The sequence below is a fragment of the Colossoma macropomum genome, unplaced genomic scaffold (genome assembly GCF_904425465.1).
Source record: "Colossoma macropomum unplaced genomic scaffold, Colossoma_macropomum, whole genome shotgun sequence".
NCBI classification, from domain to species: domain Eukaryota; kingdom Metazoa; phylum Chordata; class Actinopteri; order Characiformes; family Serrasalmidae; genus Colossoma; species Colossoma macropomum.
In genome coordinates this window covers 27,207,395-27,228,437 of record NW_023494802.1, presented here as the reverse complement: position 1 = coordinate 27,228,437, position 21,043 = coordinate 27,207,395, and the positions used below count along the sequence as shown (strand labels likewise).

General features: G+C 37.2%; 1 protein-coding gene across 1 annotated transcript in view; it reads left to right on the top strand.

Annotated features, from left to right (window-relative positions):
- Positions 1-387: 387 nt before the first annotated feature.
- The window catches only part of kcng1 (potassium voltage-gated channel, subfamily G, member 1), a 38,852-nt gene continuing 18,196 nt past the window's right edge, over positions 388-21,043 (top strand). Inside the window, exon 1 of the mRNA XM_036592503.1 lies at positions 388-540. The gene's annotated coding sequence lies outside the window, so the exon portion shown is untranslated. The remainder of the gene's footprint in view (positions 541-21,043) is intronic.

Sequence of the window (21,043 nt, the reverse complement as noted above, 5' to 3'; positions counted from 1 at the left end):
CAAACCTCATTCAGCTTCCTCTGCCATCCTGCTGCAGTCTAATTCTGGATGGAAATGGATGGTGATGAACTGAAATGGTGGAGAAACATAAGGAAACATCTCATCGAGCTAGAAGAAAACAATCCGTATGGCAACATATACCAACCTGCTGTTCACAGCAGTGATTATTCCCATTTGAAGGAGGGGAATCCACCTCTCGCTACAGGCTGGTTGCTATGGATTTTTCTCAAAAGCTCTTAGAATAATGGCACATCCCACCTCTGATGTCACAGCTTGGAGCTGTGTATGTGTGTCTGTGAGTGAGGGAGTGAGGGAGGGAGGGCTGTAGCCTGTTGCTCATGTTCATCAAATGTGCCGCTAGCACTCCACAAGCGCTTGCTTTGCTCACAGATGAGGCAGAGTTGGAGTGAAGAACAGATCGTACTTCTCTTGCTCTTCTACTGACTTCAGTTTTTTCTCATCCTTCCACAGCAGCCTCTACTACCTTTTTCTGAACATCATGAATGCACTCAGCTGTGGATGAACTGAATCCAAACTGCGGTAAGTAAATCAAACTATTGTGTTTTTCTTTTGCGGGTCTTTAATTTCAAAAATCACAAGTGCACTCTGTGGTGTAAACATACTACTCTACAGAATCTGAGATAGGCATAGATGTGTTGCTCATCTTCACAGTATGCTGTAAAGTGCTGTTTATAATGTGTCCATGAGTGCAAAAGAGCTGCAGTATTAATAGTGTGACCACTTGACCCTTTCATTACACCCCACACGAGCGCCACAACGAACTTCACCTGATGCCAAATATGAACATACAATTATCTGCCAACTGAATTCACCCTTATAATTATGATCCTTCATGTACTAATCAATGTGAAGTGCAAACTCTTTCTGTATAGAAATGAGCTTTGCATATTTGAACATTATACATCATCTAAGACTACTGACTTAGTCATCTAATATAAGAAAATGTGCTTGTTTTAGAAATCTTAAGACATTAGGAGATGTTATGATATGAAATCTCAAGGCTTCCGAAGTGACATAAATCTTACGTATCAGGTGTATTTATTGATTTTCTACTCCACATTGTAGTAATGTAATATAACATATACAACATGTCATAACTGTCGGGACACAACCTTGTATCTCAATTTTTGTTTTTTTGGTTTTTTTTTTCTAAAAATTGAAAACACCAGCTGTCCTTTACAGTGTGTGAACATTTCATGATGAATGGACCAAAATAACATATTGGCCTACTTTAATCCCATGGATATTAGTAGATCAGCAAATACACATGGGATTAGCATAACATATGCCACATATTGTCATATATATATATATATATATATATATATATATATACATATATATATATATATATATATATATATATATATATATATATAGTTCAAATATATCAAAAATGGACACTTTACATGACACTTTACACTTTACAAATGTTCTTTAGTTTTAATGTAAGTTTATGTAGAGTTCAAATCACTTTAGGATATATTGGTTCAATTTTCACAAAATGTAAAGGCTGCTTTGCTCAAATGATGACACACATATATATATATATATACACACACACACACACACACCACACACACACACACACATATATATATATATATATATATATATATATATATATATATATATATATATATAAATATGTATATACACCCATATACATCATGATAAGTCCCATATAACACAAGGTATATATATTTGATGCATATTGCAAATAATATTCTGTGTTCTTGTTCAATAACCACTTTGCATTTCCAAATAATACAGAAACACCATAAGAGTGTGATTAATAGCAGACATTTGTTGCAACTGCTTATGTAGATTCTCTCTATTACATCATTATGACTCACATTTTTTGTTCATTGATTTCATAAAAACACTCAGGACTGAAATGGAGACAGTGCTAGTGATTTATGAGTATAATTTTGGCTGGTATTTTGGATATTTCTGCGTGATGTAGCTAATCTTGTTGACAAAAGACAAATACACTGCTACTACTACCACTGACAGCAGTGATAATATGAACCAACAATGGATCAATAACTATCAGACCGCTTTGTTGTTTGATACATTACTATAGTTCATGGTGTTATGTGACAAGTTTACAGAGAATAGAAAATCACTAACTTTTCAACAGTTTAGCATCATATACCACTGTTCTCAAACAAGAGGTGCTAGCATCATTTTTCCTGTCACATGCAGTTGTAGTGCTTTCTGTCTAGAACAGTCCCTTTGATCAGTTGAAAAGAGGAACCGAGTCAGGCTTGTTCAGTGAAAGTTCCAGAACAGCACTGAGTTAGCATTCTTTAACATTGTTCTATTTGCAAATAAATGGTTTTCTCTGGTGTCATGCATATTTATTACCTATTTTGCATATTTTGACATATGCGGTATACAAATTTTCATCTAATCATGGTCTTTCTGAGTTACTGAATGTTAAAGTAAAATGAAATCTAATGTCTGTCCGTCGCAAACAGTCAATTAGCACAGACATTAATTAGTACAAACAATAAATCTGTACTTAGAAAAGAGCAAAAAAGCAGATGATTTAAGACACATTCATAATAGAAACCAATGGGCAGATGCTTCCATTACAGAAATGTTCGAAGTCGACATTTTTTCTGTTCTTGGAATTCCTTGTCCATGGTAATCGACTGTAATCTACAGATGTATAAGATCCGTATCCCTTTAATTTTATGCTGAGTCTGATTGAGCCAAATGTAGTTTATATAAATGTCACCACAGGTGGCTCAGAATATTCGGCCTACATGTCATAATAAACATTATGAGTTGCTTTTATTAAATAGCACCATGTCATTACTATTTTTCGGGCAGCGGCAGGTTTAAAGTCTGTGTCTCAACTGTGAGGAAGTATATGTCGTCAGCAGGTTTTCTACCTGGGTGGGCAGGGTTGTATACATCAGTGAGAGAGACATCGTCTGTCAATGTTGCTCTTGCTTTACATTTGTCTGAAGAGGGAGAGAACTTTGGGGGCATCAATCTGAAAGCCCCTTGAGTGCAATATTGCCATAATATGGCTATAGCTCTAATGGCTAGCTTGAGGTTAGGAAAGCTTCACATTTGCATGTCATGAATTTCAAGTATGGAAATAAGTGAGATGAAAATGAGGCTAGCCAAAATGGATGAGAGTGATTCATGGTATCGATAGCAGTATGTGCAAACTTTCTCTTTCAACTGAGTCACTGGCATGGAGAGAAGTGCTATCAGTCTGTCAGTGTACTGATCATAGATCACAGAAGCAGAACAGGTAAAGCTGGACATTTGTTAGTATTTGGCACATGCATACAGCACCAGTCATCTTCTGTAGCCATATGGACTCTATCATCACCTAAAGATAGAAACCAGCATTCAAAATTGTAGTCTAGTATACTGTGCAGCTTCACAGGTCTGAAATAATGAGGAAGAAGAAGAAGTAAAACAAACAAACAAATCAATCAAACAAACAAACAAACAAATCAATCAATCAATCAATCAATAAAGGATGTGTCCAGAATGATGACCAGAGCTAGAGACGTCTTTAAAAGGCCTGAGAATGCTGTATAACTTCAAGAAAGTATGCATGTATGAATATATACAGTAAGTATATATATATAACTAAAAGTATGCAGCATGCTTTGTATTTCAAAATTGGTGAGCAGGTCAACTAGACAGATAACTTGACAAAATTACTGTACATTAGATCAAATTAAATAATACAATTATAAATAAATGTCATGAAATTAAGCATATCAAAAAATAAAATCACAGTATATTATTCATCATTTAACATAAGTTATAATATAAGTCATATCGTTTAATATAAGTTATTATTGTATATAAAGTAACAAAAATGATTAATATGACAGGATGGGAAAGGATTCCAAACATTTTAGTGGTACACTGTAAACCTGCCTATGTTGGCAGAGCTCAAAATAACTAATGTAATCAGTTTCCTTAAACAGGTTTAGGGTTAATTACACACATGTTTTAATTGCATAATTACTTCAATTACTGTGTAAGGCAAACATTTTCACTAGATGCAACTCAAAATATCTATTCCCATCTCTAAATGTAATAACATTACATTGACTGTAATTAAATCTTCAAAGTAGTTATAACTCAAAATTGCATGAGTGACTACTTAAGTACTTCATGGCAGCTAATTGCCTCAGATGATAAGTCATGAATGGAAATACAGCAGCTATTCAAAACAGTTAAGCTACATTGACTTTCTGCAAGCACATTTGATAATAGCACTATGTGAACATCGGTATCAAAGATAATTTATGAATGGATTACTCCATAAAGTAACAAAATGACTTGACCAAAATGCTTTCAAAATGACCAGAATCACCTGTTTCAGGGGACTATTGATTTTGTGTACTTGTGCCAGTCTAATCAGAAGCTGTTCTGACTTTTAGCATGAAGATTACATGATAACCGAAACCAACAAATTCACTACAAATGCTGGAAAACGCTGCCTTCCAATTGGCTTCACGTCTGCTAATATGACATCAGACATAATGTCAGTCGTGTCAGTGAATCTATCGCAGGCAGCTTCAAACTCCACTAAATCACTTTCACCAGCTTAGAAAGACGAATCCATTGAACTCATTCAGTATGTTTATAACTGGGGAATATATTTTAAGTGTTTTCTACTCAATCCAATGAATTAACTTCAACACTGGGACTTGTGTAGTATTATCATCAGAGAAAGTGGTACTGGCTCTTGCATCTTGCTCTTGATCTTTGTACTATGACACTTTTGAAAAACTCCCTGGATCCATACCCTAGATCTTTTAATGGCCATTTTCAGCCAGAAGATGATTTTGGTTTTCAATCAATAATGACCAACTCATTTGTGCTTTTACTGCAAGCTTTCAAAGGTCTATCTCCACAGGAGTGATGTAAGCTGATTATTAGGCCATGGCATTCTTTTCAAGAACAGTGTGAGGGCCAGCTTTAATGAGTTTAGTTAATTACTTTTTATACATTTATGTCCAGTGTAATAGTGTGCAGTAGAGCATGGGAGTAATTATTGCTCAGCATTCCCAGTCGTCTTAGATCTTCACAGCTCATCATGGGGGGTCTTGACATCCTGTTCAAATAGTGCATTGACCTGCAGTTAAAAAATGCTCAATTATACCTTAGCGGTTCACTGTTTCCAAGTGTTTGGGCACACTTTTCCACATTATGTTGACTTAGTCAAGTTTAATATTTCACAAAACCACCAATTTTCTTCAGTTGTATGCTCTAAAAACTGAAAACACACATTGTGTGATTGTTTAACACGTCTATGTGTCTAGAAACAATGCATTTTATTTTATTTTTAACATAACCAGTGTGTTATTTCCATTAACACAGGCTTTTTTACTTTGGCATGTAAATTCATGACATCTAACTGGCCAATGTTTGCTAACTAGCTAGCCTAGAGCACTCAGGCTAGGATGGTCACAACTCACAACAACACTGCTTTCCTCGCGAACATTTGCTGACAACTTGACACTCTTGTGATATATTTTTCAACAGTTATCAACAAAACAGCCAATTTTTTCACTAGCTAGCTAGTTGGCTAGTAAAACTAGTTAACTAGTTAGCTATGTAGTGTAATTTTGAACAAAAATATAAGAGCCAGGATTGTGTTAACTTTACCACAGGTTAATCCCTTAAATGGCCAGGGCACACCGGCAGGCCCAAAGTTTTATTACACATTTTTATAACCTAAGAATAGCTCAACCAGTTTGCACTGATGTCCTTGCAGTTACTGAATAATAAGCCTAAGTATGTAATAAGCCTGGGATTATAAGGGGTTATAGTCAACTTTTGAGGGAATATCTACCTTTATTGTCTCAATGCACAGCAAACATAAATTATAAACCTACAAAGTTATTGCAGGACAAGCCACAGCAAACCTTTTGAGAGAAGAAAATGTACTGATGTGTGACTTTAACCTGAGATAAATTCATCTACAGCCTTGTTTAACAGAAATCATAGTAATCTCTTGACATCACACAATCAGAAGAAAAGTTGGAAGTGCAATTGGATTGAAGATGTTCAGTTAAGTCCAATTAATTGTGTAACTGACAATGTCATTAAGTATGTAATGCAATGCAATTACACTGAATAGTAAAACCACCGTAATACCTCTTGACTTTAAGGGTTAAGTGAAGCAAAGCAGACATATGGGAGAGGAATACATGTCGCTATTTTGTGTGCTGTTATGTCACTGATGCATTACCTTTTCAGGCATAATGCTTTAGCTCCTAGTGAATGGTCAGTGAAATAAGATTGATTTATTAAATATGTTTGGCTGTGCATAAGCCCATGGCAGGGCGGGAAGACTGCATAAATGCCTCTGCAGGTTTGCAGTGGTAACAAATCCATCACCTTGCCTCTCACTCAAAACATTAGCTGTTCACCACTCACAAAGCACTCACCCATTCTTCACCCGTTTGAAGTTTGGCCATTTTAATCCATCCTATCAACTAAAGTACCCTTCTGTCTTCTTAAAGGTCACTGACACTATCCAATAATGTGGATGCTGCCCTCCTGTACACCCCACCCAAACCCAGAGTCTTCTCAGAACCTGCCTTCTGTTTTTTTTTGATGTTCTATCCATTTCTATACCACATTACTCCATCCCACAGATGCCTGTTGGGGGGTGGGTGGGGGTTATGGGCTGTTGGGAAGTTCCATTCAAACACTCTGTCAGTGTCAACGGCAACTCTCAAGGCAGTGTTTTCCACCACAGACTGCTAGAGTCTCAATTCCTGGAAATGCTTTGCCATAATGGAGCCTCTCCGCACAGAAAGCAATGAGCTCACTGTGCCTGTGCCTGTTGTACAATGGAGATGGACGCTAACTGGATAATAACGTGCGGTAATGCATACAGTCTTATGGAGCCTTATGTAATCCTTATGTAATTCAAGTTAAGACCAGGGTGAGTGCAACCTTATGATCTAGATTTGAAAATTATGCAGAATCAGCACAGAGAGAGAGAATGAGAGAGAGAGACAGACAGAGAGAGAGAGGGAGAGAGAGAGAGAGAGAGAGAGAGAGAGAGGACAAGTCATGCTTAATAAAATGCCATTGAGTCATTAATATATATGCCCTCCACAAATATTGGCACCCCTGGTAGTCGTGAGCAAAATGAGCTTACTTGTTCTTTTTTGATAGTTTAAGTAAAATATTACCAACAATCTAACATTTATTTAAAGAATGATTGAAAAAAACTAAACCTTGTAATTAAAAAATCTTTTTCTTAAATTGTGCACCACAATTATTAACACCCCTAGAAATTCTTATACGTGAAATGTAATTGAGGTATATTCCCACTTATATTTTATATATGTATTTAAGTTCACCTGATTTATTAGGAACACTTAAATGGTCAGCCATGACATCCTGTTTCACTGGGGAATATAAATGAAATGAAACACAGGCCAAATTCCCTCATCCATCACTATGAGAAAGACCGGAGATACAGCAAAGATGTACAACAAAAGGTTGTTGAGGTGCAGAAATCAGGAAATGGCTGCAAGAAAATAACAGTAGAAAATGCCTATTTACACTCTCAGGGCAATAATTAAGAAGTTTAAAACAACATGAAGAAGATGTATGTCTATACTGACCCCATACACAGTGAGGTGGATAGTTCAAGTGGACAAAGAATCTCCAAGGATCACAGATGGGGAACTGTAGACATTAGTTATGTCTTGGGGTCAGAACATCTCCCAAACTTCAATCAGACACCACCTATATATCTACAAGTTGTTTGGGTGGGGGTAACCAGAAGAAAGCCTCTGTTATCAAGGACTGACAAACTCAGGCTCCTACAGTTTGCCAGACATTACCGGAACTTCAGTGGGACCGTGTCCTAGGGTCAGATGAGACCAAAATAGAGGTTTCTGAGAACAACAAACAACAGAAGTGAGTTTGGCATGTACACAAAGACAGCCATGCAGAAAAGTGCTTCATCCCCACTGTGAAGTATGGTGGTGGATCTGTGATACTGTGGAGCTGTTCTTCACAGGCCCTGGACAATGTATTTGGATACATGGTATCACAGACTCCATCAAGTACCAGCAGAAATAAAATCAAAACTTGCCTGTCTCAGCCAGGAAGCTCAAACCGGGCCGTAGTTTGGATCTTCCTGCAGGACAATGATCCAAAGCATGCTTCAAAATCAACACAAAAATAGTTCACTGACAACAGAATTAAGGTTTTGCCATGGCCACCCCAGTCCCCTAACCTAAACCCCATAGAAAACCTTTGGGATGAGCTGAAGAGGAGAGTCCTCAGAATCTGATGGATCTGGAGAGGTTCTGTATTGAGGAGAGGTCTCAGATTCTTTGCGGTGTGTTCTCCAGTCATATTAAGCATTATAGGAGAAGACTCAGAGTTGTTATCTTTGTAAAGGGAGACTGCACCAAGTTTTAAATGAAGAGGTGCCAACAATTACGGCACACACGGATTTGAGAAAAATATTTATGTCCTGATAAAATTTAGTTTTTCTCAATCATTGTACGATAAAAATGGTTTAATTGTTGTTAATATTTTGAATGGAAGATCAAAAGGATGAGCAATAATGAATGTTTTTGCTCATGTTTACCAGGGGTGCCAATATTTGTGGAGGGCACTTTATACATGGCAGCAGTGTTGCTGGAGTTTTTAAACACTATGTCCACTGACTGTCCACTCTATTAGACACACCTACCTTGTTGGTCCACCTTATAGATGTAAAGTCAGAGACAATAGCTCATCTGTTTCTGCATAGTTTGCGTCAGTCATCTTCTGGTCCTTCATGGTCACAGGACACTGCCCACCGAACGCTGTTGGCTGGATAGTTTTGTTTGGTGCACTATTCTCAGTCCAGCAGTGACACTGAAGTTTAAAACCTCCAGCAGCACTGCTGTGTCTGATCCACTCGTACCAGCACAACAAACATTAACACGCCACTACCACATCAGTGTCACTGCAGTGCTGAGAATGATCCAACACCCAAATAAAACCTGCTCTGTGGTGGTCCTGTGGGGGTCCTGACCCCTGAAAAATAGGGAAGAAGGGGCAAACAAATTATGCAGAGAAATAGTTGGACTACAGTCTGTAACTGTAGAACTACAATAAATATATTATGTTGCTAGTTTATTAGGCAACCTTGTAGCTATACTCTTTGGCCATTTCATCAGATACACCTATAATACAAATGCAAATGCAACTGTGCTGAATGTTGTTTCACATCCAAATTCCTTAAATCATTTCTCTAATATTTACGTCCTGCACTCACGCTTACATCTCCGAGCATCAGTTTCTGCTGGAGTTTAGTAAATATTACAGTTATTCATGATGGCCACGAGACAGAAATGCACCGCAAGTCTAGCCCAGCCATCAGGCTACTATGCTTAAGGCTAAACCAAGGCTAAAGGCTTTCATTACCCCGGCAGTTCCTTCTATATGTCTCTCTAACATCTCTCAATTACAACCTAACTAACTGGACTAACATTATCTCAGACTGTAAGTGACTACATAGCAGGAGCTAAGTGATTACTGAAAAAAATCTGGTGCAGCCATTCAAGTAATTTTAAAGGGCTCCCATTAGCATGTTGTACACTATTTGTACATTGTTAACTGGCTTATTTGCAGAGTACCGGTGAAACTAATACCCTAGGAAGAATTCCAACTGGTCTGTCGCCCACTATTACTGCCTTCCCAGGAAATTTGGCCAAGAGCATTTTTACTGCTGCTTGTCAACCCACACCGCCGACATTGCTAAGTACCGTCTGCTGGTGCACATGCACATGTCAGTGCACATGCACGTCAGAAATTGCTTTGTGGTGTCAGTCATAGGTATTAGTTTCCCCATCATCAGTACCAATTCTGTGTTTAAGTGTGAGTATCGGCGCCGATATCAATGCAGTATTGGTGCAACACTAAATAAATGATTCAAACATCTATCTTGCGTATATTAGATTGCAGTATATTCTAGTAACTATAAATTCATCTGTTTGGTATAAATACATGCTGGTGAGCAACAGCAAACAACCTGGCGCAAGGAATACTTTCTGAAAACAAAACAAAAAAACCTGTTGAACAGTTCAAGAACGCTATTCAGGATGTAGGCTTAGATGTGTCAAAGGATACTATAAAGAGAAGAAAACACCAACACGACCTCAGAGGGTTTACTAGAAGATGCATTCCACTGGTAAGCCTCAAGAATAGAAAAGTCAGGTTACAGCTTGCAAAAAAACATACAAAAACCCTGCAGAGCTCCAGAACTAAGTCTTATGAACAGATGAGATGTCGATTAACCAGTGTCAGAAAGAGTAAAAATATAGTAAAGCACCTGTAGAGTTTTGGAGCTCTTTAAGGCTAAAAAGTGGAGAGTTCCTGACTGGTCAAGTCGATCACCCAACCTGTATGCCACTGAGCTTTTCACTCATGGAAGGCAAGACTATAAAGCACTTTAAAAGAAGCAGGTGCTGAGACATGGCCTGGAGTTCAAGCCTGGGAGAACTTCACTATGGAAGATATCCAGCTTCTGATGATGTTTGTGAGTTGCGGCTTTCAGGCAGTCATATAAAGTAATGACTAAGTAATTGTCCAATTACTTATGGACCCATGAAATAGCTGTATATGTAAACTCCTGTGATTCGTACCTGGTTTGCACAGTATGGTTATACATACCAGTAGAAGTTTTTTGAACCCTTAACATCATTGTCATTGTTTCATTGTAAGTGTGCTAGACTACAGAGCCATATCTGCTCCATACTGCACTATATATAAACTTTTTTATATTGAGTTTTTTGAATGAAGCAGAATATCTATTTATAATTTGCTAATATTACATTACTAGATTTATAATAACTCATTTATCTAGCACTTTTCATTTTAGTTTTAAAATCTCAAAGGGAAGCAAAATATTGATAAGACTAAACAGTTATACTATAGAAAACAAATAGAGAGCCAATACACTAGCCATAGACTACAAATGTGTTTTAATCTGGATTTTAGAAACTATGAAACTCACATTTCAAATTTCTACCAGGTGGGAGGTGGTCCTAGGAATTTACAAATATTGCAATTATAAATGTGTCAATCAAAACATGTCATTTGACCAGGGGTGTTTAAACTTTTGCACATGATTGTTGTTCCAGCGTGAGGCCCAGCTACTCTCACACTGTACATTGCAATGATGAGAAGCCATGATTGTAGCTCTCTCATTCAAATATAGCTTTTAAATGACTTCTAAAGCTATACCTTTGGCAGACTATGCCAGACAGTGCTTGCTGGAACTATGAATACATCAGTGGGCAACAAACTAACAAAAGCAACATTTAAATGGAAAGCTAGAGTTCCCTTGGAGGGCCTCCATCATAACAGGAATCCATGAACTACATGAACTATATAAGAGCGAAAGGCTACAATCATGGAGGAGTTTAATATGACTTAAATATGAAATACAGTTCTTTTCAAAATTTTGAGCCACAATTACTTTTTTAAGTTAATCAAATATAAAGTAACTGTGCATTAACATTTGCAGAAAACTGTACTGCAGAGGTTTGTATTTACTTCTTTGAACTTCAAAAACCAACAAAATATGTAATCTGGCCAGGGGTACTCAAACTTTTGCATACAACTGTTTATGAAATATACACTCATTGGTTGGAACATGCAGCCACTGTTGCTCTCACTGGACATCAGTGAAGAAATTTAGAAACTGATATTCATGTTTGGTTCATGTGAACCCTGCGTTCACACGATAATAATAATGTTATCATTATTTAATGCTGTTGAAAGTAATAAACTTATTTTGTCCACTCATGTAACTACTGAAAATGCACTGCTTTTAAAATATAAACGTATTTCTTTAGGGTTCAATCTGAGCAAATAACAATACAAAAATGCAGTTAATCACATTTCAACCTAATAAAAAAACGTATGATTAATTATTTTAATTGACAGCCCTGATATATTAGTATAACATATAATATAAAATAAGTCAATTAAACCATTCTGCATGTCAATCTTGGAATGTTAGCTAATCAGTGCATGCTGATAAACTGGGTAGCGCAGGAGACGTATGACCATACACAGAAACTCAGCAGTGTGCTTCCTCTGTGGATGATTCAGTCTGAAGTCAGCCTGGAACACATGCAGCACTGTGGCAAAGGTTAAGCACAGTTTGGAGAGGAACACAACTCCAAAGAATCTCAACTACTTCTTCATCTCTGATGGACCATGGTGATGCCTGGAATGCAATTATAGCCCCGATAGCATGTTTCTTGTTTCAATATATTCAGTGATTTATTAAATCCACCCACAAACATCCAAAAAAAGTGTTTGTTTTTTTATTTTTCTTTCTCTCCTCCCTGCCGGAGCTAGTACAAGCAAAGGTCTTACGACGCGATGTTGCCTGCAGGCCTTTTTGCCCTGAACGTTTTCACGTTTGAAAGTTGTTTCGACATGTATTGTGTATATATAGAGAATAAAAGAGTATAAGAGGAGAAATAGCTGAAGAGATGTCAGTGCCCTGAAGTCCAGTTCTGAAAATGCTCCTTGCGTATTTGACGTGTCTTAGTTGTAGATGGGCTCTGAAGGACTGCGCTTTTGTTATCAGCAGAGTAGATGGAGAGTAATTGTACTGTCTAGTGGTTTTCTATTCCCTTGTGAGCTATTGCTTCCATCTTGTTTGTATTGCAGAGGTTAATTAAACAATTCATTTTTAGGTTTCATTGCATTTGTGGTGATTTTGCAGAATGATAGCATAAGAAGACCTGCATCTATCATGCTGCCCCAACATAAATCTAACATAATGCATCTGATCCACATACACCATGTGGCCAAAAGTATGTGGACACCCCTCCTAATTATAGAGTTCAGGCATTTTAGTCACACCCATTGCTAAAAAGTGTATAAAATCACATCATCATGTAACTTTCCTAGACAAACATTGGCAGTAAAAAGGGTTGTACAGAAGAGCTCAGTGACTTTAAAGGTAACACTGTGATAGGGTGCCACAAGTTAAGATGTTAAATTTCTTCCCTGCTAGATCTGCTGTCAACTGCAAAGGCTATTATTGTGAAATGGAAGCATCTAGGAACAACAACAGCTCAGCCACCAGTGTTGGGAGGGTTTTTAAAAGTTGTAATTGTAACCTAATAGAAAGGATTACTATATTAAAGTAATGTAATCTGATTACTTTGGATTAAACGTAACTTTTAATTTAATTTCTACAAGACGTCTTAACAAGAATTTTACTTAATACATGGCAAACACAAAAACTGCACTGTTTTATGAAACAGAATGATAACTTAAATATTATGCCTCACAGAAACAGTCACTGATCTCACTTTTACCAAAATGGTCAAATCTATTTGGAGCAATATATGTAAATATTTAAAACATGAAGATGACACATTTGTATAACAGTATAATTAGTTTGAGTTTAGATATCTATACTCAAACCGTTAAGTTCAGAAATCAAGCGTTGCTCCCCAGGAAAAAATTAGTGATTTTAACAGAAAAATAATTTAAAAATTGGTACACTAAATAATAATCTGTTGTTTAACATGGAAAAATCAAAAGATCAATCTGGTAGAAACCTTCTTTTGAGACATCTCATTGACAAAAATCGTAAGGAGAGGTATGTGTGTTCTATCTGGCTCATGAGGCTTTGTGTTTGGTGCGTCATGCTTAAACTTTGATGATGGTAATTTGTAGACATGCCCTGATTTTTTAGCCATTAAAGACATTAATTTCGCACGAATACTAAGAGGGAGCTGATCATTTACACAAAATAACATTTTGTACCCATCATTCTAAAACTATCAGATAAAGAACTCATATATGGGAAAACAAAACAAACTTTGCGCTTACAAGACTTAATTCACTCTCAGGTTAAGGTTAGCAAGAGTTTGATTCATATCCAGTCAAACAAGAGGATTTTACGGAGCAAGAAATGAGGATAAAGAGTTCACTGCCTGATCAGATCAGATCTGTCTGCTGTTGTAGAATCTGGTGATGTGGAAAATCAGAGTAATCACCTGATTCAGATTCAGGAAGACAGGAAAACACTGCAGATCTCAGTTCTGACAATAAAAAAATACTTAGTAAGATTTCTATGGACTAGTTGAATAAAAAAAACAGGTACTGCTGCTTTTTAGGGGGATTTTTCAGAAATCTCTCCTGGCAGCAGCCCACCGACACTGATCTCTCATATATATCTATACAGCTATATATATCTATACAGCTATATATATATATGTGACCATTACAAAATAAGATATATTTGTGGTGCCAACTGTCCAAAAGGGTAAATCTGATGAAAAGTACTTATAGGGATGACAGACTCCAGTACACAGTCCAGCATGTGGAAAAGGCAAAGTCCTCCAGCAAGAGCCCCCAGAGGACATGCTAGAGGGGAAGAGTGCCTGGGTGGGTGGGAGAGCAAAGAGCAGAAGTCATGCAAAGAGAAGAAATAAAAGATCCAGGATGCAAACAAGGCATGTAGACGGATGGGTGGGAGGCACCCGATGAGAGCATGAGATGCGTGGGAGGGGGTGGACAAGGGTTGCCAAGCGTTCACACCGAGCAGAAACAGGAGGGTGCTTTCATCGTCGCCAAACGGATTGAGTTTCAGCCTCAAATATGGCAACTAAAACAGTACATTAGACATAAAAGATGGTTTGGATTGCAGTGTCTAACTCAATAAGCTAATGCATGATTTGAGTTGAAGGCTCAATTTATCTGGGGATGCTGTGTGGAAAGTATTGTTTTCAGAGAAGATGTTATGTGCTTTAGATACTTTAATATGCCTTAGAGCTGGATAATCTGCAATACATATAAATCAGTCAGAAGTGATTCCACATATCATCCATAGCTGTAACTAGCTGCATCATATGGCCCTGTACTGTAGACATAAGGCCAAACATGGGTGTGCAGATGCACATTTCTGATGGAATTTGAGTGATCATAAACATTTGGTGCAATTCCAGTATAACAATATATTAGTCAAATTAATATGCATTGATATTAACCAAACAGTATGTTGGTTTGTTATGAATTATTCATCCTGCATGTTACTACCTTAGAGCATTCGTCCTGTTCATTAGAATATGTTTAGCATTCAGAGAATCAGAGAACATAGTACGCTCTGAATTCTACTGAAACAGGTTTTACTTCACCATGCATACAACGACAAAGCTAGTGGGCAAGCAAACCAAGCAACTGCTTGTAGCTGCAGTCAAAGGGAGCCCCAAGGCAACAGACATCAAACTAAGAATGTTGTTTATAATTAATTTGCATTGATGAATCTTATCATACACTCTTAACATTGTGGTTCTTCAGGGTTTAGTAAAGACAATTAAACAGAGCCATGACAAAGAACTATTTGAATGCTTAAATGGTTCTTGACAGTTTAAAAAAGTTATGGTTATGATGATGAGTGATTGTTATATTGTCTATTGCACCAACTTAATATCATACGAATCATAAAAAGAACCTTTTAAGCATGGTCCAGTATAATCATTGCTTTTAGTAAAGAAGCCCGTAAGAATGCATTGTATACATTGTATGAAAATTTCATGATAGTGGACCAATAAAAATCCTCCAAAATTGTTTGGAATAAAATCTCTTTGCATTAACTTACATTAAAAGTAACAGCAGCAATATACACAGCACTGTGTAAACGTTAAAGACCACTCTTTATTTATTTAATTTCCAGTCAAAACAGATATTAAGAACAATATATTTATTTTTCAGGTGATATTTCTGAAAAGATTAGATATAAGATAATATATTTGTGTAAGAAAGAGGAAAGTCAAAGGAAAACAAGTGAAAAATCAGGAGTTTCCAAATGTAAGAGTTCAAACCAGGGCTGTGAGGAGCAGAGATTGCAACCAACTTCTAAGACTGAATTTTGGAGGCATGGAAAAGTATCCCAGGCAAAGGGTGGACACGCTAAGTACATATTGTAGCGACCCGATACTGGCTGGCGCTGGCTACGAGAGACTCGGGAGGCGTGGTCATGTGAGCTGCCATGCATGGAGGCTCATGGTGGATGTGTGCCCTCCTAAAAAGGGGCTTATTGTTGTCGTTAATGTTGTTGTTTATTAGTCTAGAGTGTGTAAATGGTTTGTTTGGTGTCAGGATGTAAGTTTAGTTAATGCGGGTTGTTTGTGTTGTGGATTGGTCACCATAAGGGTGAATCCTGTGGCTAGTTGTAACTTCCCCCACGAGAGGCTTAGTATGCGCCTTTCTGCCCTGGTTTTAAATAAAGAGCACTTCTTGTAGTGGAATCATGGCCTCCCCTGTATCTTACGCTACATCGATGTTACAATATGTATACTGCAATTACATTTCACTGATGAGGCTTCCATGTAATTTTCGTTTAAATATATTTTAATATGTTTTATATGTTTTATATATGACTTTAGTCAACTACTCTATAGGACTGTGATATGAGTTTACAACAAGATGGGTAAGAGCAGGAAAGGTGGAGCTGAGGGGAGAGAATAGGAAACAGGAAAACTCTTGAGGAAGAAGCTGCAATGTGCTCAGAAATTACTGATATTTTTAGTAAAGGAGCAGTAGGTCAGTAAGAAAAAAAATTATTAAAAAATTATTCTCTCATGATCACTCTGACATACGGCTAGCTAACTACGGCTGTAGGCTATTTCCCTCTGTCAGGAAGCATCAAATAAATCCACTACCAATGGGGGACCCAAAAGGCCTGCAAAAGTTAGATTCATGGGTAAATCACATGATCCTTAACGAATTTCTAACAACACTGACATTTTCATCCCTGCAGAGTTACAAAACAAATCTAGCTGATGATCAATTATGCCTGTAACCACTTCATCCTCTTCTCGCTGAATGTCAAAATGCTAGACCTCCAAAAACTCGCACTGGCCAGTCTACATTTACATATGATTGGAATATTGACCAGATTGGACTGTGGGAAGCTACAGCTTCTCGGAATATTTTTTACAGCGGCTGCTAAAGCTGCAGCTTTCAATAACCACACATTTTGGAAAGCAGCAGTTGCTGTAAATAACCTGGAGCATGTTTGAGGTGGTACCACGAATCCTTGAGGTACATGTGTGCTTTATAGAGTATCAGAAGTTAGCGGTGTTGGGTTGGAAGGTATGTTTGTCCTGCTTCTGACAGAATCTGAGTTCTCTGAGTCATAGGCAATCTGGAGAATAAGCCCTGGAGCAAAGCTGTGATCACACTGTTGCAGAGAGAGCCATAGAGAGGTCTTCAATCTGCGTCAGAAACATCTATCCATAGCTTGTGCTTTTACCAACGCCCTCGAAATTACCTCATAGCCTACTCAAGCCACATGAAGGATGTATCATACAAAATGTGTAAGCAATATCAAAATAACCAGTGGTACAGCTGACACAGTATCACACACAGTACTGATATTAAGTGTAGCATCACAAAGCTTGATACTAGAACCAGAAACACAGCACCAAATTTTAGTCCCTCGGCACAGTAATGTGCCTAGCCCCCCCCCCCCTTCCTTTGGCACCTTAGGTTCACCTCTTTTCTGAAAGAAATGGATCAGAATTTGCATGCCCTCTTTTTTTGCCTTCTGATTTTGGTTTCATTTTAAACACGTCAGAACTTAGAAACAGCCACAAACTGACATCTAGAGCCAACAACATACAAGTCACACAAAAGATGCATGCCAGAGATTCAAACCACTTTTATTTCTGAGGTGGAGGGTGAGGGGGATAAGAGAAAAAGGTAGATCAATTTATTTCCCAGCCTTTTGGAGGGCCCCCTATTCCCTGGTTAGTCAGGTCTATCATAACCCATGGTCCAATGCCCCTGACCAGAACAATACTATGACAAAATATTAAAAGCACTTGTCATTGTCTCAACACCTAATATTTACTGGATTAAACACCAATACCGACATTAAACACAATATCGCAGAAATGCAGATTGGTAGTTAAAGTGTGTTGAGCTATCCATTGACATCAGTTTAGCTACAGTTTGATTGATTTGATAGTGCTTCACATTTCTCAGAGGAAGCACAAGCTAGCCTTCACCCACCCAGCATGGTAGCATTGTGTGGTGTGTATATATATATATATATATATATATATATATATATATACAAACAAAAAAACAAACACACAATATGCCCCCCACAAATATTGGCATCCCTGGTAATCATGTGTGGAATGAGCTGTAAAAAATTCTTAATTATTCTTTTTAATTCTGTTAAATCTATCTAAAAATTCTTAGAAGTGAAATGTAACTGGCGTATATTCCCATTCATGTTTTATGATTTTAAGTTTACCTGAGCAATTACGGACACTTAAATGGTCAGCCATGACTTCCTGTTTCACTGGGGAATAAATATGAGATGAAACACAGACAAAATTCCCTCAGTCATCCATCACTATGAGAAAGACCAGAGATACAGCAATGATGTACAACAAAAGGTTGTTGAGCTGTACAATTTAGGAAATGGCTACAAGAAAATATCTAAACAGTAGAAAATGCCCACTTCCTCTGTCAGGGCAACAATTAAACAATTAAAAGCAACTGGAGATGTTAAGAATCTGCTGGGAAGAGCACATATGTCTATACTGACCCCATGCATGGTGAGGAGAATGGTTCGAGTGGACAAAAAATCTCCAAGGATCACAGATGGGGAATTGCTGACATTAGTGATCAAACTGTAAGTCGTAAGTAACTCTGGATAAGAGTGTCTGCCAAATGCCACAAATGTAGTGGTTTTTGGTAACAAACACCAGAAGTGAGTTTGGCATGGACACAAAGACAGCCATGCAGAAAAGTACCTCATCCCCACTGTGAAGTATAGTGGTGGATCTGTAAAACTGTGGGGCCGTGAACAATTTATTCAGATACATGGTATCACAGATTCCATCAAGTACCAGCAGAAATAAAATCAAAACCTGACTGTCTCAGCCGGTCAGCTTAAACTGGGCTGTAGTTTGGATCTTTCAGCAGGACAATGATCCAAAGCAGACCTCAAAATCAACACAAATTTGGTTCACTGACCCCAGAATTAAGGTTTTGCCATGGCCACCCCAGTCCCCAGACCTAAACCCCTTTGAAAACCTGTGGGATGAGCTGGAGAGTCCACAGTGTGGACCTCAGAATATGAAGGATCTGGAGAGTACCTGTATGGAGGAACAGTCTCAGATCCTTTGCCATGTGTTCTCCAATCTCATTAAGTATTATAGGAGAAGACTCAGAGCTGTTATCTTTGCAAAGGGAGGCTACAAAAGGATTTAATGAAGGGACACCAACAATTGTGACAAACACAGATTTGAGAAAAATATTTATTTCCTGATTTTTTTAAAATAAAATTAAAAAACAAATAAATAAATAAAAATAAAAAAAGTTAAGTTCACTTAAAGTGAAGCTGAAAGATTTAGATTTATCAAAAGATTAATTTAAATAAAAAAAAACTTCATTCAAAAAAAAAAATACTGTCCCACATTTTCATGTCATAGGTGGAGATTTATTTTAACCACACCCCTGAATTTTAGAGCAGGAAGTGAGAGTGCATTTCAGTCCCTCATGTGTCTGCAAATCAGTGTTTAACACATATGTTCTGCAATTAAGTAAACTTGCTATTATGATGTTATGATACTGTTTAAAGCTGTGTTTGTTAGTCATGTACTAGCAAGCGTTTTTGAGTTCTGCTCAAATTTTGCTAATATCGTCACTACCAAAACTTCACCAAATGTTATGATTGTTTCATTAGTGACAAAATGGAATGTTCAATTATGTAATAAACATAATTAATGTATAGGGTCACTCTAAGCAAAAGGATTTTAGTTTCAAGTCCAAGTCATGTAAAGTCTGTATTGTGTTTTGAACTGACTTTGAACCAATTCTGTAGGATGATCCACATACCAATTATACAGCTGTTGCCCTGAGAGTCATTTTCTGTTTTATTGTATTTATGATGTGCTCACAATGTGGGTGTTGGCATACTGATTTACAGTGCTTAAAACTAGTAATAGGACAGTCTCTGAATACAATGTAAGTATACAATACAAGGTATGTGTTTGTTCATTATCCTCCGAAATAAATGTATCATTTATTCATTTGTGTGCGTCAGAAAAGTTAGGACAACCAGCAATAACAACCAGATTTATTAACTGAAACTCAAAATGATCCTAATAACTGAAAACTTAAGTAGGGCAAGTAAAAGTATGCAAACATCAGGGTCTCTTTTCTTTTGTGTAGCTCAGTAATTGGTATTTTATTTAAGTCAGATTTTTGTTGCATATCTCTTCTTTTGAATGGCAGATTAAAGTCTTCTAGGCTTGTAGTGCATGACAACGGATGCCAGGCCAGGCTTGTTGGATTTTCTCTTTTGAATAGTCAGAGTGTGACACGTTCTGTCTGCAACTTTAGCACATTTTTCTCTCTTGATTTTGGAATTATCAGCATATCTGTCATCTTTCTCACAGACATTTTATTACTAAGAGGCAATTATTTTTTGTCAGTTTAATTCAACTCAACATTAATTTAGTTTTTTTTTAATGTAGAGTCTGGTGTGCTGGATGGTGCATTGGAGATCTCTGGTTTCAACATGTGCGCATTTGGACTAGTGTCCCAACATTTTGTTTCGAAGTAGAATGTGGGGTTAGTTGAAAGTTTTCTAGTTTGTCATTTTTCAATTGGACCCAAAGCATTGACTGATAAGCTATTATATAGCTGAAATTATGTACTTCTGAATATTTCCACAATTTCCACAGTACATTAGCAAATCAAATCATTCTAAAAACACAAATGATGATAGAAGTGTCCCAAAACAAAAAAAGACATCACCACATGTAAGAAACAAGCCAAGTCATGAATGCATTACTCAGTGCCAGAATTTGAAAAGAGCTGTGGTGTAATAATTTTTGCACATAACAATTTGTGTGCATAATTAATGCCAGTTTTGATGCATTATCAAATATACATTTACTCCTCGATCTCAAAGGACACTTTTTGTTCTGTCAGCTCATTGCAG